General features: G+C 45.5%; 1 long non-coding RNA gene across 1 annotated transcript in view; it reads left to right on the top strand.

Annotated features, from left to right (window-relative positions):
• Positions 1-41: 41 nt before the first annotated feature.
• Positions 42-24,202, top strand: part of LOC138116727 (uncharacterized) — a 33,064-nt gene continuing 8,903 nt past the window's right edge. The window contains exon 1 of the long non-coding RNA XR_011154315.1: positions 42-399. This is a non-coding gene — a long non-coding RNA (uncharacterized lncRNA). The remainder of the gene's footprint in view (positions 400-24,202) is intronic.

Genomic DNA, 24,202 nt, shown 5'->3' on the forward strand with positions numbered 1-24,202 from the left:
GCCGTGGTCGCTTCTTTCACCTCAGAGGTGCAGCGTGCAGCTCCTCCCTTCCTCCTCCCTTCCTCCTCCCTTCCTCCTCCCTTCCTCCTCCCTTCCTTTTTATCTTCTTCCTCTCCCGCTTCGAGGGCAGCGTGGCTGCAGCCTCTCCCTTCTCCCAAGCAGCCTCCGGCATGCCGATGCGGCGGGTCCGCCTCTCGGCGCTGAGGGGAGAGCGGAGCGCGGCCGCCATTTTGTGGCGTGTGAGGGAGCGCGGTCGGGGCTGCGCAACAAGGAGGAGGATGAGGATACGAAGCTCCCGCTGCCTGTCGCTGCCTGTCGCTGCCTGTCGCTGCCTGTCGCTGCCTTCTGTGACATGCCCGTGGAACCCGGCCAAGATGTCAAGCACGCATCCTTCCTCAGGTGAAACGCGGCAAGTCTCTGTAAAAATACATTCTCTTTTGCTCTACATTCTCAATTGCCTTTCCATTTCTTGGTGGCATTCACTTCCCAGAGTTGAAACAGGGCTTTTTGCGGTACCTGAGTTGGGGTCTGTCGAAAAATCTGTTTTCAGTGTGTGTGGGATGGCTTTAGTTAGCATGAGCAAACAGCTGGATTAATAAATCAAAAACTGCACTCTTCTCCTTATTTTACTCACTTTCAGCTATTAGGTGCTTCTACAATGATGTAATGGTACACTTTCCCTGGACAAGGAGTGATGGTGACATGACTGCACTTAGATATTCCATTTATAGTACATCCCCTGGCCCATTAACAATAAAAATGTGCATGGACTGGTCAAGGTCATTGAGGGGGCACAGAGGAGCCAGGTACCGTTCAGGACGGACCCCAGTGGGCTTGTGGATGCCCATCACCATTAGCCACAGTTAAACCGTCGGCTGCCTGAGGGTGCCATCCCAGTACCTACAGTCCCAGTTCTGTGCCTTACCCACTGCCAGCAGCATACACCTGACCAAGGTGAAACTTGGCTAAATAGTCAAATTAAGCAGAAAAAAAAAGTTTATGCCCTTTTTTTCCTGCTTTTGCTTACCTGTATGCTTTGCATTGATGATGCTGTCTTATAAATAAAGTTGAAATAAGTACCGTCTCATCTGAAACAAAACCTTCAGGGATGAGGTTAACCTATTAAACTGTGATGGTTTAATCTAGATGGTTTAATTAGAAAATATTAGATTGACATTTATGTCCTGTGGCCCTTGTGTTTTTCATCCAATGTTGCACCTGAGAGCCAGTTTAGCATCCAAGGAGCTATTTCCAAAATAAACAATTTTACAGTGTTTCCAAAAGGGAGGTGTTTATCTAAGCATTTTGCAGATAGAGAAAGGCAGGCAGAAAGGCATTAAATGACTTGACAAGGTCATCCAGAGACATCAGTAATGAAACAGGGAATACAGCGTGGGCTTCCCAGCTGCCAGTTGCCTTCTCTAATCACTGCTTCCTCACGAGGCTTTCTCAAACTGTGCTTGTCAAACATTCAGAATTTGCCAGTAGACTTGGGACTTTCCTGGAATCTGCAGAAGAAGCTGAACATTTTTGTCAGAGAAAGATACTATGAGTACATGTAGGGAAAACACTTCCCCTCTTTCAGCTGGAAACTGTTGGCAGCATTTATTTTCTGTGGAAAACACTTTGCAGTGTCTCTTTTCCAAGAGTGATTTCTGGCTTCTGCAGGAGGAAAACAAAAGCTTAATACTTTACTAAAACAAAAATTTCAAAATGTGGGTTTGAGAAAGGCAGATGGACACCAAGAGCATCAGACACTTCCATCTCCTCATACAGATTTTTTGCTTTACTAGGCTCTGTGAGTTTGCTTAGAGCTTGTGGACGTTAATGTGTGATTTTGCATATATATGAAGTCAAATGAGCATTGTGTTGAGACCGATGCACAAGCTTTTGCTGATTCTAATTTCTGTGGGGAATTGCATGATTAGCTCTGGATTCAGAGAGTAGACATACAGGAAAATGGCTAAAATGTGTTTTGATTTTGTTGTTGTTGTTGTTGTTGTAGAAGGCTATAGACGCTGCCAATTTTTGAAAATTACAGAATAAAGTGTAGAAGAAGGAGAGAAGTAAAAGCTGTCAGGAGACTGACAGGTTAAAATGTGTTTCATCAGAGATGAGATGGCAAATCCCATATAGATGCTAAGAGTTTATCACTGTTGTGTACTTCAGGTTTGCTGAGACTTCACAGGCTGCAGTGCTACAAGTTAATTTTCTCACTGCAGAAGTACCTGCTCCTGCTAATAAGTTAAACTGCTGAAAGCAGAGCTCTCCGTGCAGGGAGGGAGGTCCCTTCCTGCACCATATGGATTTCATAATGTGTTGATCATTGTTAGATGTACCACAGTTGATTCTGGTACTGGGTATTTTGCTGGACAATCTGCATTATTGATTTTTAATAATAATGGTGGTGATAACAGCAACAATAAAATCACATCACCGTGACTTTATTGTCAGGTGCGAGCACAGATCTGCCACAAGTGCTGGGGATGGACTGGAGGAACTCACACAAACTGGGCAAATAGTGTATTAACAACATGGAGGGTGCCAGATGCATGAAGTGGATAAAATAAGCAACCATAGGTGCTTTTTAGCAATTCTGGAGGTTTCCCTGTGGTACCGACCATTCCCATCTGCTTCTGCCCAGCTGCGTCGAAGGCATAAACGGGATTCCTCACAGTGGCATAAATCAAAGGCTAGTGAAAATGTTATGTTCAGAATATCTGATTTATTGCTTTGATTTCTGTAATAGTGTTGTCTCATGCTTTAGTTGCTTTGTGAGCAGTTGTGGTATTTCCTCAGGTCCGTTCCATTAATTACCGTTGCACACAGTCGTTCCTGCTTCCCTTGGAACGTGGTCTGCAGTCGGCAGCCTGCCTGCCCAGATCTCTCGGTGCTGAGGGAGCTGCAGCATCCTGGGTTACTGCGCAGCAGCTCTGTATGCCCCTCTCCCCAGAATACCTCATCACTTCTGTCAACGTGAGTCAGCCTGGGGGCAGATGAACTCCGAGGTTCTTACACAGGAATTTGGAGCAAGGCCCCAGTGTTGTTGTGGGCTGTGGTACCATGGCCTCTGCTGTCCTGAGGAGTGTCAGGTGTTCACACACCTCTGGGAGACCTCGTTCCCCGCCTGTGGCAACCGCAGGCACTGAATTGTACTCATCACTTTTATCCCTTTCCACTTTCTTCCTTGACAAAATCTACCCCTTTGCAATAAGCTTTACATTTCCAAATGGAAAACTGAGACCGAATCAATGTGTGTCTGACTTCATATGCTGCAAGTATCAGTGTGTAAAGTAGAAGTAGAGTCGGAGGACTTGTGTTTGGCACCAGACTCCCACAGAATCCCAGAGCGGTTTGGGTTGGAAGGGTCCTTAAAGCCCATCCAGTTGTACCCCTGCCGTGGGCAGGGACACCTTCCACTGTCCCAGGCTGCTCCAAGCCCCATCCAGCCTGGCTTTGGCCTCTTGCAGGGATCCAGGGGCAGCCACAGCTGCCCTGGGCACTCTGTGCCAGGGCCTCCCCACCCTCACAGGGAAGGATTCTTTCCCAATATCCCATCTAACCCTGCCCCCTGGCAGTGGGAAGCCATTGCTGTGTGTCCTGCCCATACAAAAAGTCCCTCTCCTTTTTATAAGCGTCCTTTAGGCCCTGGCAGGAGCTCTGAGGTCTCCCTGGAGCTTTCTCTTCTCCAGGTGAGCACCCCAGCTCTCCCAGCCTGGCTCCAGAGCAGAGGGGCTCCAGCCCTGGAGCAGCTCCATGGTCTCCTCTGGACTGGCTCCAGCAGCTCCAGTCTGTCATGCGCTGAGGACCTCAAGTAATTTGCAGTTACACCTCACAGACTCTCTTTCCAGTGGCCATATCAAGATTAAGATTGGCTTGAGAATCCACCCTTCAAGCACCATGAGAATTAAAGTGTCCTCCAGCTGAGTGTCTTCAATTACCCTTTCTGTTTTCAGAAGTTCTTCAGTTTTAGCGTGTCTCCAAAGGCTGATCCCATAAGTTCACATGTTGTTTGTTTATCTAACGGGTGGCATTCCTAACTTGTCAAATATCACATTCCTTAATGACACCTTCACTAGATGATCTTTAAGGTCCCTCCAATCCAATGTGTTCTGTGCTTCTATGATCTTACTCCCAAAATTATGTAATTTGTGAAGGTGCTTGGGCTTTAGAGGGCAGCTGTGGAAGCTGCCAAAGCAGTGCCTGTTTTGTGCACACTTCGTTCTGGGACAGACAAAGGAGCCGTGGAGTCTGCAGTCTGTGTATCACGGTTATCACTGCCCTGGGATGTGCGGGAGTGTTTCAGACGGAGCCAGGAGCTAGGAACAGCTCGGTGGATAGAGATGCCAGAAAAGCCTTATCTCCTGAGGTCTGTGTGGCAGGCAGTGAAGAGCCCTGTGCCAGGCCTTTGGTGAGCACAGGCTGGGGACAGAAAGCAGGGTTGTCCTCTGTCCCTCAGTCTGCAGGGACACACCAAAGCCAGAGTGAAGCCCCAACTTCATGGGGTCTTTGACCTCGTTGTGTCATTTGAGACTCTGCAAATAAAGCACTGGACTTTTTCTAGGGAAGGTCACATTTGTTCAAAACATAATTTATTTGCATTTCCTTTATTTCCTTTTAAGTTGTCTAACTTTAGCACTGGGGGCACAGATGAAGGAGCTGCTGCCTCACAGATTTTCCATTTACATAAAAACCCCACCCACAAACACCCTTCGCTGTCAGTGCATCCATTTTGCTGAGTGCTTTTCATTTTCCATGACCTTGAAAACATAAGGGCGTTTATTAATTAATTCAAATTTACAGCTGGGTGGAGGGGAGAATTGCAGATCGGAGATAAGCAATTTGTTGTGTGCCCCTTATTTGATGAGGATTGTAGGAGAAATAGTCCAAGCCATAGCCAAGACTTCCCATCCCAATCAACTCTGTTTTTCATTTAGCCACCTGGTAAAGAGTGGCTCTAGCAGGAGGAGAGTCTGAACTTAGAGGGATTGTTGTAAACTGAATTCCTGACAGTCTTGGATATGGACAGGAGCTGGAATTATCTCTGCTTTTAACCCCTGCACTGATTAACTCTGAATATTTCCTAAAGTAAACCTTTACCTACTTCTGTATAAACACAGCAGTAATGGGAATTCTGACTTTGACGACTCTCTAAGTTTGTTTCTGTCCAAGGTTGTTTCTTTTGTAAAGAAAAATCGCATTTTTTATTTCCCTTCTGGTTGCATTTTACTGATTTTAGCAGTTCTTGCAGTGAGCTTGTAGGAGAAAATACATCTTTGATTCTTTCTTTAAGCCTCAGTCCCAAAGCTGATGTCAGGGAGAGTTATGTGTGCATAAAGAGGAAGAAAATGTCTTGAACTTTTGTGCATTCTCAAAGAAGGATATTCCCTCCTCACCACCCTGATTCTGAATTCTCTTTCTAGACTACTGGATTATCATGTGTTCAACCAAGGATTTAGTGGAGCAGGTGAAGAGAGGACTCTAAACATGTCTAGCTAGTGTAATACATCTGTGCCTCTTTGTGCCTGAATAGAATGAACTGAAATAGAATCTTACATTTCAGCTCCTGTTCCTAATATACAGCCTTTTAAAATAGAGAAAAAGATGTGTGATGTTAGTGACATGAGATTTTGACATGCACCTGAGCAGTCGCTGTGCCTTCCACTGGAAAGTGTGACACTGCAAGCCACCTTGCCATGTTGAGCTGTCCCTCTGACACCTAACCTGGAATCTGTGCCACACGAGAAGGAGCCTTTAGTCCCCTGAATCCCACACTGGTTAGGAAGCAAGCAGCAGAATGCTAATAAATTTAATTTACTTGCTTAATCTCCCCTGTGTTTTGTATTAATATGAATAGCATTACAGGAGCAGGGATGTGCTTATATAACAAAATGTTCTCCTTCAGCCTAAGGTTAATGTAGTTACTCGTATTTACCACACATGAAATGGAGGCTTCATCTCCTGCAGCAGGATACCAGTAACTTGTGTGAAAGTTGTGTTGTGTGCCAGGGAATGGGATCCCACCTCTGTGTAGCTCCCCCAAGTCCTGTAATATCAGATAGTGGAGATGTTAGCATCTCACCACAGATGACACAGTGGGGATGTGCAGGAGAACAGTATTGATCCAAAGCATGGATTTCCCTTGTTTGCTTTAATAGCCTAAAACACAAATAAAGGCCTGATTTTTCTCCATCTCTCAGAGGCTCCTGCCTTGCTATTGGATTGCTTATGGTGCAGTGTAGAAATGATGCTGTGCTGTAATGTACACCGGTCTGTTCTTGCTAATTAAAATGAGAGAGATTGATCATTTTTTCCTGTCGGCGCTGTGGGTCAGGTTCCCTTCAGCCCACGCTGATGGAATCTCACTGGTGACTGTGCACTAAACAGCACTGCAGCGTTTGACTGACTCACAGACACCCAACGTAAGGGGATGTGCCGTGGCATTATCTTCTCTCCATGGGCACCAGGCACAGGATCTCTCCCTGTTCTGGGGTGCTTTCTTCCCGTGCATCACAAGAAATTAATCTGTGAAATTGTGACACGTGCAAATATGAGTATCCCATGCTCCCACTCTCCTCCGTTGTCCCTGACTTCACAGGGGACATTTACCAAATGGGCAAGCATGATTAAACTTTGGGCATGTCTTCAGGATACAGTTTTATAACCCATTTTCATCTCTGAGCCTGCTTTTGTACCTCTTGGACATGAGCTGGCTTTGTTTTCCTGTAGTTTTACAGAGTCAAGCTAATACCACCATTTCATAAATGTGGAATATCTTCTCTGTACTCCATGGTTTTGTTAATTTTAATACAGGAGGCAGCTGCTCAGTTCAGTCTAATTTATTTTCTGCATGAAGACTGAGAGATGTCTGTTGTCATTCTGTGCAGAACCTGGGCATGATTCTGATCATCCAGCAAGTTCACAGCCCAATTTTGCCAGTTTCAGCTGATTTCTTCTGATATTGTTTGATAGAAGGTACAAGTGAGAGCCTCGCTCAGTCTTATTTGTTGTTGTTACACAAAACCTAGATAGACAGGGATGCAAATAAATCCAATTTTAGTTGTTATTCTCAGCAAAATATCAAGTGCGATAGCTGGAATGTCATTTGTGATGGAAGATATTTTGTTTTCCTATCTCAGCTTTCCACAGATAGAGTATTTGCTAACGTTTAACAACAGCCTGATGTCAGTGGAAAACTCAGATGCCATTTGACATAAGCTCTCACATTAATCAAGAAAAATGTAAGTTTTGAGAGGCATTTCTGCTACCTGAACAGAAATGAGGCTTGGGGTCACAGTGGAAGGCTGGAGATCATCCTCATGCTGTGTTTTCTCCTCACGTGCTGCAAAACAGTGTTTTCAAAACACCGCCCCTTTCCAAAAAAGCATTTTCATGACTTCACTAATTATAAAGGTGGATGTAAAAATGTCCTTATTCCATCAGTTCTAATGTCAAATGATTGTAAGTACTTTAAGAGGCTGACAGAGAATATTTTAACTTGAGGGTAAAGGACTAGAAGGGAATGGTTTTTTATTTATTGTGCTGCCATTCCCAGTGCCTCAGAGTCTGTCTGTGCTGTGTAGTGGGACCCTGGGATTGACAGCCACTGCTGCAGAGAAGCTGCACATCACCCAAACTTTCTGCCATGCTGGCGTTTCTTCCCCCAAAAGATGATTTTGGTGTGATTTCCGTGCATCCTTCACCAGGGATTTCTTCATGCTCCCTATAAAAGTAAGGTATCATCCAGGCTCCTGCATTAAATTCCCTTCAAACCAGAAAGCAGTTTGCTGGAATGCTGGAATTGCCTGTTTGCCTGGGAAGCAGCCTGGAAGTTGTTTCCAGGAGCTGTGCTTCTGCCATGAAAGTCCAGAGTGTCTCAAGGACACTTCAATGCCGCGAGGAAGGTGCTGAGTGAGGTGACCCTGCTTTTATCAGGATGAGTGCTGTCTTCTTTTGTAGACATCTCGCTAGTGGAACAAAGGCCATTATACCACAGAGGCCCAGGACTTAAGATAGTAACAGAGGCAATTTGAGAGTTTTAAAGGTATTATTGGACAGTGCACAGCAGACTCGTGTTTGCAAGTGAAGTTAAGCACTGTTCTTATTAAGAAAAAATGAGCTTTTAAATCTCTCTGGGCTTTTCCTTTCCATTCAAAGCAATCTGTACCTGTTCTCCTCCAGTACATGTAATTTGTGCAAGGTTTCTTAAAGTTTTATAAAGTAAAGTAGGGTGCATTCATCTGAGAGTTTCTTGCAAAACAAAGAAAAAGGTATTTCAGATCTTAAAAGGTTTTATTATTTTTAAGAAAAATGCATAAAAATACAGAACACACACCTGTGAAGAAACAAACAATTCATCTACAGGTCGCTTTGCCATTGGATGTTGTGGATGCCAAAAGTTTACATAGATCTGAAAAGTAATTGGAGAAATGCAAGGGAGGAAAGCTGTGATGGCCACTACAAGTGGAGATAATAACCCTTAGAACCAGAGAGCCCTGGGGCCAAAGGCTGCTGAAGGTTTGAGAGGATAGCAGGGAAGTGTTTTCCTAGGATTTTCCTGCAAAACACTCCCAACAGTGCCCACTGCCCCCTCAAGGTATCCAGGGAGGGGGTGGATGCTGAGAGAGGTTTCCCAGGCACTCCTGGCGCTACGGAGGGCAAGCTTGGCTGACAAGAAAGTCTTAGTGCAGCTTTGGGGTGAACAGAAGTAAGAAATGGGGAGATACAAACAGGGCTGGAAGAATGCAGCCTGGCACAGCACATGGGTGTGGTGGTCCCCCTCTTTCTCAGAGGAAACAGGACTCGGGAGACCCTGGGAAGTGCATCAGGAATGTGCCCACTGCTGATGTTTGAAAGCTGGACTCGAAACAAATCTTTAGTCTGCTCCTCTATGTCTGTTCATCTACCCCATGAACCTTTTCTTACTCAAAATCACATTTTTCTAGTTGCTTCTTTGAGTGATAGAAACCATACAGAAATATATGTTGTATTAGCCATGTATAATATGCAGGAAATCAAATCAGGCACAAAACCCAGGAACCATCTTTATTAATACTACAGTTCGGGGGGGAAAAAAAAAAGCTATTTTATTCATCCTTTTAAAAGGGATGAATAGAATCCATTTATTCATTCTTTAAAAATAGCCAGACAACTTGAACTAAAAGAAACTCTCAGCATATCATATCCAGCAGCTGGGGAAGTGGAATTTGCACCCAGCACACACATTATCCATTCCAGCAGCGTGCACACCTTTATCCTCTGTCTCCTACCTGCTTTCATAATGAGCCTTCCAGAAGCAAGAGCACATGTCCTGAAACAACTTCTGGGGGTTACTTAATTGCTCAGTGACCTTTTCTAGATTTGCCAAATCGCTTAAGCTCGAGCACCACTCATCAGTATTTAATGTATACCATGAAGTGCCACTCAATTTTCAAATACTTAGTTCTGAACTTAGTTATTATTTCCATGAAGAAGGATTTCCAAATTATTCGCTGTTGGCAGAATGCAAGCAGGATTAAACTGGGCAAATCCTCAGCTACCTGAAATATGCCAGGAGACAACCAGCAGGGTCACTCTGTCGCCCAGTTTGAACTCAGAATTTTGTGTTAAAATGGCTGTAAATTTGTGAAAATGACCTTCAGAATCAGAGGGTCAGAGACAATGCCTGGGGAAAAAGTGTGCAGCAGATGTTGTGAACTTATGCCAGTAAAACACATATAAAACAATGTTTGCATGACACAGTATCATATGGAAATTAATACTATTTTCTCTCAACCAAGGTCTCTGAAAAAAATAACAATCAAGAATTGATAGGTGAGCGTTATGGGTTCATCCTATTGCCATGAGTTCTGCAACTGGTAATGCCTGAGCAGAGTCATGTGTTCTTTAATTCCATGAGCACTACAGCATAACTACGTTATGAGTTGTGAAGTGGCAGTGACATGATGAACAGCCTCAGCCTTCCCAAAGTTCCTCTGGAATTGGCGCCAGGAGGCAGCTGCCTTGTACCCCTAAGACCACCTTGCATTTTACATGCACTGATGGACAATTTTCATACCAGCAGTAGGTCATGAGCCATTTGATCCTCTCTTTGGTTCCAGGATGGCAGATGCTTAGACTATGAGTGCATAGTCATGCATAACATTTTCCAAACACCAGTTTGTGAGTCTGAGGGCTAGAAATGCAACTTTTTGTACAAGAAGGTGAGAATATCTGTTAATGATGTGACAGAACATCATTAGAACATCATAAGAACTGAAGACCTCAGCAAATGTTACAGCTTTAAAATTTAATCTGGGTCATGTGCCAGAGTGGTCATGATACTCATTATTATTGAAGTGTATGGATATATTATTGCAAGGGTGAGAAGACCATTCCGGAAAGAAATGTCCAAAAGGAGTTAAATGGAGAGAAGGCAAAATGCTCCTCTGTCTAAGCACTTCAAATCACTCCCTGGATGTGTGAAGATCCAGAAGACACTGACAAGTCATTGCTGGTTAAAGGGAACAAGTCAGGATGCTCAGGTTCCAGCTGATGACTTTTCTTATATGAGAGTTTACAAATTCCATTACACCCATGTTAACTTCAGAATTGTTCTTGCTACCTTCCTCCATTGAAGTGCATTGCTTGAAACTTGATAAAATAGCAAAAGTAATTACAAATTTGGCTGAGAGACAGACAGGAGCTATGTCTGGTTGGATCCGTGGCTGTTCAATATTCATTTTTCTTCTTCCTTTTGCACAGTGACAGGGCACAATTTATTTTTACAATTGTATTGAGATATTTTGTGGATGCTCTCAGAGGAGCAATTCAGTTGGAATCCTCTCTGTACTAAGATGCTGTTGTTGGTCAGTGCTTTTATTCATATACCACACAGTTCGGAGCTCCAGGGAAAAAGGACTGCACTGAGGAAGAGTACAGTTCAGGATACATTTTCCTGAGGATTCAGGACTCTGTTGGGAGCCTGCAGTCTGATTTGATGTTGAAGTTCTTGAATGAAGCTGTGAGTCCAGGGAAGCCCTGGCTGAAGGCCTGCAGAGTAGGACAGATGGAGCAGTTTCTCTGTCGGGCATTGCTGTGGCCAGGGAGAACTGTCCCTGCAGGGTTTCATGCAAGTGGCAGCTGCTGGGCTTGAAGCAGAAAGACATGAGTCCAGCAGGAATTCAAGGAAAAACCTGCAGTGTCTCAAAGCTGCTTTGAATTAGGGTTGGGTAGGAATGATTCTTCCTGCTGGCTGCTGGAGAAAGGTGGCGTTACCATTGTCCGTGGTGTGAGGAATAGCTGGGGGTGGGTATGGTGGACTTTGCCACTGCCCTGCCAAGCCCATGCTTACCTGGCACCCTCAGAAAGGAAAGCAGGAGGTAGAAAATGTAACAGCCTCACAGCAGTGAGCTGAGGGGGGTACAGCTCATGGCACAGCAGCACATCCCTTTCCCCAGTACACAGAGAGGAGTATCCTGGAGGAGGTGGCCAGAAGGAGAAGGGCTGCAGTGTTTGCTTGCAGCCAGGCACCTGAGTGAGGTACTTGCTGAGTCCTTGTGTCTGAGGCTAGCACTGACTCCTGCCGTAATGTACCGGGGTATTTTTACTCTAAAAGCACAGTCTGAAAAGGCTAACTCATTCTGCCTTGTATAGCAAATGATCCGTCTGCCGAGCCACCTGGAAGGCCTCTATTTTTAGGCTCTTTCCTCGGAGCAGTTGTAACGTGAATTGACGTATTGTTAGCCAAAAGCATGGCACACGAGACAGGAATATGTCTGGAGCCATGCAAGCCACTGATTGTTAGCAGCACTGGGAACAGGGGCCTGGCAAGAGCCAGTTTGCTTTTTCCAAGCAGGAAAACAAGCATTCAGGTTTAACTAGTACAGGCCTGGCTTTCAGCAGCCAGAGCTGAGCAGCCTGAACAAGTTCAGTCCTTTAGCTCGAGGAGGGGAAGAGGATGAAGGACACCTTTGATCTGAGTGGGCAGAGTTCAGTCAGTCATTAGTTGCAGTGTGAGCACACCCAAGTGCTTGTGGCCTGGAGAAAACACTGCTGAAGCCTCTTCTGTACATGGAAGGGATGAGGTTTTGGCTAACATTTTACAGAGTTGTGGTTTTTTTCTTAATTCAGACATCTTCTTCCCAGATCTTCACACTTCTTCCTCACTCCCCAGCTACTTATAGTCCATGGTCACAGAAGCCCCAAGAGCTCACACAGGCAGTTCTTTTCAGGGCCACTGTCAGGGTACAATCCCCTCATCTTCAGATACTTCCGTATTTCCTTTCTATATGTTTGACTTTGAATATTGCTGTATTAAATTACACTCTATGGTGCTGACAGATAAATCCTTATTTATCACTTTGCCAATCTGTTTCATTCCCACAAGGAATTGGCAAAGCTTTCCTATCTGTGGATCCTCAGGAAGTTAATTTGCATTACTTTCTCTGTGTGTTTCTCTGTGGGCGCAGGTGGACACTTCTGTTTGCTTTTTAACCAGTGTTAAATGCTGGATCCAGGGAATTTTGGTTCCTTTTTCCCAGATCAGCTTTGACAGCAACTCTACCATGGCAGATCTGCTTGGAAATCTGATTTCCTGTTTGTTGTTGTGTTTTGAGAATAGGGAAGTGTAATTTCTGCCCCAGATTCTAGTTCTACAAGAAGCCACTGGTGAAGCTTTGCCAAACGGAATCCCTGTGCATTCCCAGGAAAGCAGAAGCACCTACAGGTGTTGGGCTTGTGTATCACTTGTACAAATGTTTGCAGTTTAGGTGCTAGTTCTTGTTAAACTGTGGGCAAGGGAGTACTTTGGTTCCACTCAGGCAATTTGCAACAGCCTTTCCTTGCTTTGAAACACTGTCAGAATCTCAGGAGTCCATACCCTGCCTCTAAAAACATGCATTCATTGAGTTGAAAATGATTCCCACTTAGTTTTCTGTTGGCAAGGCTGTCAGACCAGTGTATTATTCAGCAGTAGGAACTGACGGGAGGAGTTTTCTTCTGTCATATTTCTCTGCAGCAGTTTCAAGGTGAGGAAGTCAGCAGAATGCTGGTGTGTTTGGTCTCGGGCTTTTTGTGGAACTGCCGTGTGTGCTCCAGATGTGCAGTCAGATCCAGAAAACAAGGACTGAGAGGCACTTTGCTGAAGTACAGAACTGTTCCTATATGAATGTATATACACACCTGAGCTCACCAGCACGGCAGCTGCTCAGGATTCAGGTAACTGTGGGACACACTTTGACCCTACTTGTCAGAACAATCAGCAACTCTGGGAGAGGATTTCTACCCAGGCTGCAGCATATTCCTGTGGGATATGGAAACTTCTCCCCTGTGTAATGGAGGACATGATTAATTCTGACTGTGCTGACACAAGAAGGTTATTGAATAGGATTTCCTTGTGAATGGGCACATCCATTCCCAGAAAAAAACCATTACAGAGATGTCAAACACTCTCCCATTGTATTCTGAACACCCACCGCAAGTGCATAAAACCAGCTCAGGGTATTCGTAATTAAAAGTTGCAGAGAAGCATCTGCAAACTTGTGCATTTCGTAGTAAAAACAATCTGAAGACTCATTTATCGAAGGAAAATACCAGCTCTGCAGCTTCCCTGGGTCTGCTCAGTGTCTGTGTTCTCGGTAACAGGGGAGCTGTGCCTGCACTGACTGTGGAGAGAGATGAGTCAATGACTTAGATCTGACTGCAGGCACCCAGGTCTGTCAGACAAATCCCTCCTGAGCAACGCATTCATCACTGGCACCCTCTGCAGAGGAGCCAAGGACCTTGACAGATCTGGGCTCCTTCTGCCTCAGTGCCAGGTGCACAGCATCCTGACATTTGCCACCAGATCGGAGAGGTGGAGCTGCCTCCAGCTGACCTGCACATGCTTTCCCCTACTGAGAGGACGTAAGAACCAGAGACAAGTATTACTTGTGGTGCTCTAAGAAATCTGAAAGGTATTTCGGTGTGAGATAATGGATGTAGCAATCCCACCGAATTCCCTAAGATTTAAGTGTGCATTAATGCTGCACTGACACAGCTCCCCTCGGCAGCACTCACCTTGCTGTTGCTGCATTAAGCTCACTGCAGGCAGTGGAAATATTTGCAGCTATTAAAAGCCAGGGAGAGTAATTGTTACCTCTCTGTGAAGTTCCGAAATGCTCCTTTAGCAACTGTTGGAGAGCTCTGCCCATGACTCATAAAGGCTTCTCTTTGTTATGCCTGTTCCTGGCAGCGCCATTGTGGTGGAGGGAGCAGCGTGTCCTTGGGGAAGGCAGGGCCGGCCGGGGATGCCGTGGGAGAACCAGGGACACCAGCACAGGGTCCTGCAGCAGGACTGGGTCACGGCCAGGCCCTTTGGGCTGCCTGCTTTATTCCCTTGGAATCTCCACATCATTCCCTTGGAAGCAGCTTATCACGGTCATAATACAAAAAGGGTGCTTGACAGAGCACAAGTCTCAAGTAAGACAAACAAATTGATTATTTCTGCCATCTCATGCATAGATTGGACACCTTCTAACTACTATATATAAAGACAATTCTGTGAAGGATCAAGAGATCTTGTACGTTTTTCCATAAGATGTTTCAGATATGCAGTAGGTTTGGAATTTATTGATCAGCACCCCAAGTCCCTGCTGCAGCTTTCTAGGAGCATCAAGCACCTTAGGAGAATACCCATTAACATACTGGGTGCTAGTAGAAGTCTCATGCTTAGCAGAAGAATGATATTAAGATTAAAAATTAATAATTAGGAATTATTAATTGTTAACAAATGTAAAAAAACTCAGTGTATAGAGCCATTGGAAAGGAACTAGTTCAGAAAATTTTCTATCCTCCAGTAGTCAAGAATTAGGCTGGGGGGTTTGAATTTCAAGTACTTTCTAATATTTCCTATACAAAAGTGCTGGATATAACCTTCAGGTCACTAATTATTCAGTAGCCACTAATTAAACCTTGCAAATACATAAATCAACTAAATTACGTTATTATTTCTACTGTTAGTGTGAAATCCTAGAATCATCCTTTTACTTGGATAGATCTTACTGATCAAGTAAGATTTTTTCCAAGTAAAAAGTTGATAAAATTTAATGTTATTTTCAGTGTTGTGCTTATTTTAGAATTTAATGGGATTCCGGGCAGCTGCCTGTTCTATTTATTTCTGCTTTTGTATATTAATTGGTTATATCATTCCTTCTGCCTCTGAGGTCTGGAGGTGGAAGCTTTACAGCTTAATTAATCCGTGCTTTTGCTATATTAATGTCGTTGTGGAATCTGGAATTGGATGGGGTTCTTTTCCTGCTCTCAGCAAGGTTGAGAGCCATTTGTGGGAAGCTTCTTTTCCAAAGTGTGCCCAGCTTTGGGTTCATGGGCTTAGCTCTGCTCTCAGGCTGACTGAGCTTACAGCCAGGAATCCATCCCAGTGTCATCAGTGCAGATACTCTAAAATATCTTGCATTAAATCAGATTTTAAAGAATGCATTGATCCACCTTCTGTGGTGGCATAAGGAATTCCAATTCCTATGCCATCTGGAGAGAACGCTTGGATCGTTTCTCCCATGTAAGCAACAGCCCACTTGGAGAAATCTGATGTATTTTAAGTTTGCCTCTCTGGCTGAGCTTGTCGGCTGTGGCACTTTAAATACAGTTCCTCCAACCACATAGTTACATCCCAATTTTTTCTTTCTTTTGATTCTCAAAGTATTTGGTCCTTCTTGAGTGCAGCATCTTCCAAGTTAAGAGTATACAAGGCAAACATCACAGGCTCATGTTGTTTATTGGGGGGGTGGTGGTGAAAGATAACATTTGTAGATGTGTAAAAACATTGAGTGAATTGTTAGGCAGCCATTATTTAAAAGGTTTTATGTCTTTCATGTGTTTGCTGTTTGATGAACATCACACTTTAGACTTTGAGAGTTCTGCTTCCACATCCCCATCTTGGTTTTGACAAGGTAAACACTGGATAAACACCAATACTAAATTCAGCTTGAGCTAAAAGACCAAGTTAGAGAAATAAGTATTTGCTAGTAAAGGAGCACAAAAGGAAATGTATATCAGACTCAGGCCAGTGGGGTGTACAAAATATTGTCAAGGCTGGATGGTACTATCTCACATACTTCATGGCTAATATATACCTCAGAAGAACCCCAAAAGCATCACTTCAGTGGGGAAAAAAAGTGAAAATGTATGGTGTAGAAAATGCCTTTTTATCCCAGTCTGATTATCAACAGGGTGCCTCTGTCCAAGGCATCATCAATTACACCTCTTCCCCCAGAGCTGTTTACTGTGCTAATCTATTTTCAGAGCTCTGTGTAGTAGCAACAACAACAAGGCAAAGAAAGGCTCAGCAATCGGGCCTTTTCCCCTTCAGGTACAGAGCAGAGGATCTCTTAGTGGGAGGGGATGCTATTTTAGAAGCATTCCCACTGTCCCACTTACTGGTCTCATCCATCCATCTACCTCTCAAAAACCTGGAACAATGCAGGCAGGAAGCCTTGGACAGATGTGCGTGTGGTGCTGCTGTTTAATGAGTGTTGGGTGAGTGAGCTCGAAAAGCTCTTTTCGTGTCACTCCCTGCCCCAGTTCCGACCTCGCCACATTCCTGCGGGATGTGACACAATGATCCAGCACAGCTGCGGGGCCTCTGGGTCTCTCTGCTGAAAAGTGCTGCTGCTGGCAGCAGGGAGGCTCAGCAGCTGCTGAGGAGCAGAGATGCTCAGAGTTAATGCTGTTCTGAACTGCAGGGAAAAGTCGTTTATTTCTAACTGCACTGTAGAGCTGAGTGCCCCCAGGGCCACAATCCCATCGGTGTAATCCCTGCTCCAGGCTCTCCTGCTTTAGGGGGCTCCTTGTTTTCGGGTGGGGCATCAGGGCGTTTGAACAGCTGAAGTTTGATCCAGGCTCTGTTGTCCATCCAACGGTTCTAGAAGCTGGAAGTGCCTGGAGTTCAGTGCACGAATCCTGACTTTCGTTTTCTCTGGGTAAACTTAAGAGCAAGGCAAGCAAAGGGCCCCTGAGTGTGTGACAAATCATCCTCGCTGATAGATCTGCTCTGGCTTTAAGGCAGGTTTGTTCCTGGACATCTTCCCCAGTGTGGGAGCTACACTTGAAATTTCCTTTGCTTAGTAACTGTCTAGTGCTTTGATTGGAAACCGAGATGGTGTAACCTTGGGGGAGTCATGGAATTGCATATAACCCTATTTGCAAGTTTGGGATATTAAAATCCTCTTCTTGAAGAAGGGCAAGAAGAGGTCTATTAAGTTCCCTAGGAGGCAGACTGCTGGGAAATGAGCATCATTGCAATTCACATGCTTGAGTGAGACATGAGTACAATTTGCTGTGAGCTCTGCAGCATGAGCAGCATTTTCTTCATTCCGTTGTACTGAGATTTTATAATTTCATTACTTTAAATTGAATAGGACATGAAGGCAAATCCATCCATGGAATAGAAGCATATTTCAGTGCATCTACTCATCCTTTAATATCTTTAGACAGGGGCACATCCCATTGGAAGTAGTTTGTGCTTATGTTGTGAAAAGCTTAATCTGGGAAACTGAGGCATGCGTCCTTCAGATTACTCACCTGCCCAAAAGCTTGTGCCTTCTTTTCAAATTACACTCCCACTGAAAATGTGTTGTTTTCATAATGACAAATATTTAACAGCCCTGAAGAATTCCAGGCTTTTGCATATTTATCAAATGATTCAAGCAGAAACCCTTGTCCTATCCTTGCGTGCGCCGCTCTAAAAAGGGAGAAAGTTTGTTTTCCTTGGCTCATTCAGTTCTTAATAGTCTGGGAGCAGACCTGAAATCATTTAGGGCTCTCAGTGCAGTCATCAGGTGCAGACATTGGTTCTGGCTCTCTGCAGGTGGAGCAGTGTGAGCTGGCTTTGTTCTTGAGGCTCTGGTTGCCATTGCCATTCTCTAGTGGCTTTTTCTGAGCCCTTCCCAAATTCGTGGGACACTCCTTACCGCCTCCCCCACCCTAGTTAGTCCTGAGACCATCGTTTCATTTTGTTACTGACAGTGAATTCCATGATGAACATATGCACAAGGAGAGAACTACAAACGAGAAGGTGATCATGGAAGAATTGCTTCTTCCATTCCACCCCCAGGCATCCTCTCACGGACACAGCCCTTGCCCTCACAAAGAGGTGGAATTGCTAAAGGAGCAGGAGGAGCAGGGCTGTTCCACAGGGAAAGGCAAGCCAGCAGCTGAGGGAGCTCTGGCTCCTCAGCTGGGAAAGCAGAACAGGGCTGGTGGCCATAGCAGGTCCAGGAAAGTCAAAGAACTCAGGAGCAACCGTGGAAACAACAGAGCTCAGGGCAGGGCAAGGTGCAGGACTGAGAATCCCAACACCACAGCCTGAAGAGAGATCTGTCACTCGAAGAGGAGTGCTCCCTTCCCTGTCTCCTCCTGCAGCCTGCCTGGCACTGGGAATGCAGGGCTGCTGTTGCCTTCATTGCAATGACATGAATCTCCTAAAGCCAGTCACAGCCTGACCATCACAAGCAATTTATGGTAAAGCAATTCTCTTGTTTGCTAAAGTGTCACACCAAGGCAATTTGAAATCCAGGTTTATCTTCCCGTTTCTTTAACTGCTGTTTGCTGCAAATCCACAGCACAGAATAAATGAAGAGCACATGGTAATAAATCACTCTCGTTGAGGCTGCCTCGTGTCCAAACACTGCAGCCAGAAAGAGATGTCACACCTTTGTTGTGGTGACAGGGAAGGCAGTGAAGGATGGTGCTGCCCCCTCCCTCAGCGCCAGGCAGGAGATTCCAGCTATCCTATCTCTCCAGTCCTTGATGTGTGCCAGCTGCCATTCATTAAGCAGCACTGGAGAATTTGCATCCATCCCCAGCACATCTGATTTACTGACCAAAAACTGGGAGCCTTTTCTAAAGGAAGCATCTTGTTCCTACCCTCCTTCACACATACTGCAGCTTGATGTGGGGATATCTTTTCTTCCTTAATTCCTAACTACAGAATTTCGAGGCAGCCCAAGAGCTGCCTTATTTCCTAACCACTTTTTAGTGTCTTCATATTTTACAGGCTCTTCCGTGGACAGCTCCTGAGCTATCCTTTTAGACATGGCAGCTTGGCTTCTGCTCCACAGGATACTTTGCTCCAGTTCCAGGCGAAACAGTAGGCTGTTCCCCAAAAGCCCATATTTCAATCAGATGCTCCAGCTGAGTGCTGAGCCCTTTCAGTCCCACACAGGAGAAGCACTACAGAAGTTGCTCACTAAGGGAGAAGCCACATTTTCTCATTTGGTACTGTTTAGTCATGGGTCCTGTGTCTTGGGGCTGCCTGAGGCATTGTCTCTACAAAAGCTGTTTTAAAACTGACTTTGCATCAGATTCCTGAGAGTTAAAGATGATCTGGCAGTGTTTAGTGCCATAACTGTTCTTCTTTGTGCTCCCTATTTTAGCACGTTCCTAGGAAGAGAGCTTTGTGATAATCTCTCCCTAATCCCGCAGAAACCTGGTTTTTCCTAGGCTGCTGAGGGCTCTGGTGTGGAGAGGTTGGATTTGGGATATAGATGCACTTGGTAGCATGGTCTTTACACCTGATGGACTCTTCCAGATCAGAGGAATGATCACTCTGATCCTCAGCCTGTTCTTTGTGACTCATTTTTGGTTACTGAGAAGTGCCTTTGAAAGCAAGGGATTCTTCCCCAGCTAAGCCATCATGGGTTTACAAACCTATTGGGCTTCCGTTTTGGTTTTGATGGGAAATGGGTGCCACTGCTGCCTTCAATTCACTGAGCAAAGAGAAGGCAGCTGCCCAAGTTACAGCCTGTGTCCTCCAAAAGAAACCAAACACTCCTGCGGAGGTCAATACTTTGAGTTTTGTACCAGTTTGAACTGAACTTCAGCTGGCAGCCCAGCAGCAGAGAGGTACTGCATCTTTTTGTTCTCCCAAGACATCTAATTTTCTAGAAGAGGATATAAATATTAACAAATAATTGCTGTTCTGGTTAATAAAAGAACCCATTTTCCATCATCCCAGGAGCAGACATTGATTTCTGTAGAAATTCAGCAATTGCTGATCCAGAGAACAGACCTGTTCACTATTTATGACTTACACTGAATGGTTTTCTAAAAAACAGAGTCAGGGATTTGATCTTGAATGATTCATGGAAATCAGAAAAAAGGTCAGTCCCCAAGAAAGTCTGATAAGTGTTTCAGAATTGCAGCAGCACCCTCCCAGACTGTATTCCCGGCTCAGTTATCATCTGTGAACTCTCCATTAGTCGCTGATTTCTTTCTGTCTTGCCCATAACCATCCTGACTAAATCCAGGGACAGGCAATTCCATCACTGTCTCTATTAAGCTCCCAGCACTCGTTCCTGAGTTACCACAACAACAAGGATTACGTGACAAGCAAATGAAGAACCAGTCAGATAATGGAGTTTTTAAAATGGGGATTACTGGTGCTGAAGATGTAATGGCCTCTTTGATGCTGTTACTATCTATAGCACAAATCCTTCTCAATCTTTGGACTATTGACCTGACACACTGAAAAGGCTCCTTTGCAGCCCCCATTGTCCAGAGAAAGGGAGAAGCTTTGAGCACAGATGTCTTCAAGGCACAGGAAAAACACAAGGCAAAGAGATAAGCTTGGTAATTTGAAAGCATTTGATTTCTTTCAAGCACAATCCCAACGTTTTAGCTGAAACTGATATCCCGATCTTATCTGTGTTGCTTTTTCTCCAAGGTGTGCACTCAATACTTTGTAATTTCCAAAGATGCTCTGAGCTGATCTTCCAGCAGTTTGCAATTCAGATCTGCTGGAAAGGACTGTCTGAGGAGATTTTGGGAGAAAGTTGTCCCTGGCCCTTGGGCCGTTGTACCTCTTGGAGTGTCTATGGGCCTCTTGTACAGGATGACTGGATAATAGATCTTTATTACCTCAGAACAGATAGCTGGATTTGGGAATAACTAGGCTGATTGCTCTCGGTTTGGGAGGTAGCAATTAATGGCAGCAGGATCATTTGTAGAAAGGTGAGATTTTTACCCTTTGTCCATACCATAATGCTGATTGCCTGCAGAGCTGGTGTAATGCCCAGGGAACCTGGATGAGCATCAGCTCTCTGCTCGTTCACCCATAGAGTTCTGGGTTTTTTTGCAAATAGATTATCAAGTTCATAGTATTGTGAGGAAGTAGGGGATTGTAATGCTCCCTCTTTTACAGATACAAGGTGAAATTCTCTCCTGCATTAGGGCAACACTGTGCTTTCTGGCAGAGTTATGAAGACTGCCTGCAGGAACTTAACAGGTGTAGCTGTGCTTCACACACACGCATTCCTCTGCCTGGTTCTCTGATAGTCCCTGGTTTTGTGAGAGCTCTGTGGGATACCAGACAATTAGCAGGTGTTGGACCAGTTTCAGTTTGCTCTGAGACTGAAAATATGTGTGCAAAGGAAAACTGAGGGGTGAGGCTGAAAGCTCTGTTGCCTCCCTCTATTTTGACTCTGCTCCTCAGCTGCATTCAGGGACAGGCTCATGGAAACTCAGCACAGTGGGACTCATTCAAGTGTCCTCTCCTGGAGATCCTTCTCAGTGTCACCACGAGCTCTGCCCCACAGAGCTGCTGTCCCTGTGTGTGCACAGGCCTCTGCTGATGCCAACACCTTCGTTTAGTGACACTGCCCGAGCTCACAGGAGCCACTGCCTCCTTTCTCTTGGTGCCTCTGTGCAACTCGGGACTCAAAACACTTGACCAGGAGCTTGCAGGTGAATTGACTTCTGCACTGACTTCAGAGCGTTCTCCCTTCCAGTGTTCCAGTTCTGGATATCAGAGCTGTTTCAGCATTTGTGCTCCAGGATTTCATTTCCACAAGTCTTGGCCATGTCTCTCTTCTCAGCTGCATGGTTCATGTAGCATCAATACGTCACCGGCAGGAGACTCCTGGGCTTTAGCTTTGCTGCTTTTGCTCTGTTCCCTTGTCATTACAGCACTCCATAAGAAACTGGATTGCCCTTCCTGGATTCAAACCCTTCAGCTATTGGCAGGTGGCTTTCAGGACCCCCAGTCATTGCTGAGCCAAGCTGTACATATTTAATTGTGTTCATTTATTCTTTCTTCACAAGTCAGCCCTTTCAGCTCCCTCAGCACTTGTGTCACCTTTTTCTGAACCCCCTACAAACTCTGTCAATAAGGAGCCCATCGCAGAACACCACATTATAATGCAACTTCACCACAGTGGCAAAGAAGAGATTTGACTGTTTCCTTCTTTCTTAATGCAGTGCCACTGCAGATTCTCCTGCAGAATTCATTTGCTTTCTCTTCCCTTTTCCTGATGTATTTTAGTGAAAACTTACCTCCAGTTTTTCCTAAGGCCCCAGCTCTTGCCCAGGGCCACATGTAGTACATAGGATGTGGGGAAGCTATTGGCCTTAAATTCAGGGCACCCAAGAAGGATGGTGGGCTTATTTATCAGGGTGGAGAGAGGTGCTGGTAGGAGTCCCTGGAGGCACAGCAGTTTGAACAGAATTCAGGTAACGAGTCACAGCCAGAGCTGAGAACACAAGACAGAACTCCGGTTGCTATTTCCTGCATCAACCTTTGCCCTCACACCCCAGACCCACAGGCACCTTCCTGCCTGGGGAATGGCCCCTATCTCGAGTGCATGCCCTGGCAACCGGAGCAGCAGCACTTCCACACTGCTGTGTCTGTGCAGGCACACCCCAGCTGGGTGGCTGCAGCCCTGCAGGGACAGCAGGGTTATTCTCAAATGCAGCCACGCACGTTCCACGCTGCGCTGTGTGAACTGATCTCTTCAGACTGGAGCTGCTTGAGGTGTGATATGTTGCAAAGGCTGTGACGGGGGGAAGCTGTGGAAATGGAGGATGAGCTGACGTCTCAAAGTGTCACAGCAGAGCCTCAGCGTGGGTACACTGACCTGGCTTGGAGCTCAGGACACCTTGCCCTATACCTGCCTTCACCACTGAATGACTCTGTGAGCATGACTGAAGCACCCTCCCACCCTTGGCTGCTCTTTGCTCCCTGACCCTTCATCCAGAACCTCATCAAACAGCAGCTTTGAGACTTTTTTTATGCAGTACCTAAACAGCAGGGGCTGGCGTTAGCTCTCCATCACTCTAATGAAGCCCATCACAACAGGACAAACAAAAGCAGAGCAGAGTGATAACCCCTCACTAAGTTATTAGAATTGCAGCAGGACTAAATCCCACTCAATCTGCTAAAGACAAGGCTGGCAGCAAGGGAATTTCAGTAATGTAATACATGTATTTTTAAACAGGGAAATAAGGAATGTCTGGGGAGCTACAGGCCAGGCAGTCTCACCTCAGGACCCAGCAAGATGGAGCAGATCTGTGCTAATGCAGGTGCAAAATAAGGAGGTGATTGGTGACAGACTGCATGGCTTCACTAGGGGCAAATCCTGCCTGACAAATTTGGTGACATTCTGTGACAGGATTAGTGTTGAGGGCTGAGGGAAGGGCAGCTGAATCATCTTCCTGGAGTTGTGCAAAGCATCAGACACTGCCCTGCATGATCCCATTCTCTGAACTGGAGAGACATGGGTGGACCACAGGGTGGGTACGGAATTGGCTGGATGGCCACACCTGTGGTCAGTGCCTCAGTGCCCAAGTGTCCTCGGGGGTCAGACTTGGACTGGTGCTGTTGAACATCTTTGTCACTGACAGGGCCAGTGGCATCCTGTGAGCCCCCAGCAGGTTTGCCAGTGACACCGAGCGGTGTGGTGTGGTCAGCCTGGGGCCCTGGCACAGGGTGCCCAGAGCAGCTGTGGCTGCCCCCAGATCCCTGGACGTGCCCAAAGCCAGGCTGGACAGGGCTTGTGGAGCACCCTGGGACAGTGGAAGGTGTCCCTGCCATGGCAGGGGTAGAACTGGGTGGGCTTTAAGGTCCTTCCAACCCAAACCATTGCGTGGTTCTGTGTGTGAGCTGATGCACGCTGGGACAGGAGTACATGGCCATGGGTGCACCACAAGTAAATTTAGGCTGAAAAGTCGAAGAACTTGGTAAGCATCAAGCCAGGTATGATCTGGAAGAGTTTCCCTCTAAGGAAGCTGGAGACAGAGGACATAACCTTTTGTACCAACTACAAACACCCTTTTAACATTAAAAAGTGGGCAGCTAATGATGTTTTGGGGCAGATTCCTACTCCACATCTTCCTTTCTCAAAGCCATGTCACATCTTCATTTCCTCTGTTACTTTCTAGCTTTAATTCCTAC

The sequence above is a fragment of the Aphelocoma coerulescens genome, chromosome 10 (assembly GCF_041296385.1).
Source record: "Aphelocoma coerulescens isolate FSJ_1873_10779 chromosome 10, UR_Acoe_1.0, whole genome shotgun sequence".
NCBI lineage: Eukaryota > Metazoa > Chordata > Aves > Passeriformes > Corvidae > Aphelocoma > Aphelocoma coerulescens.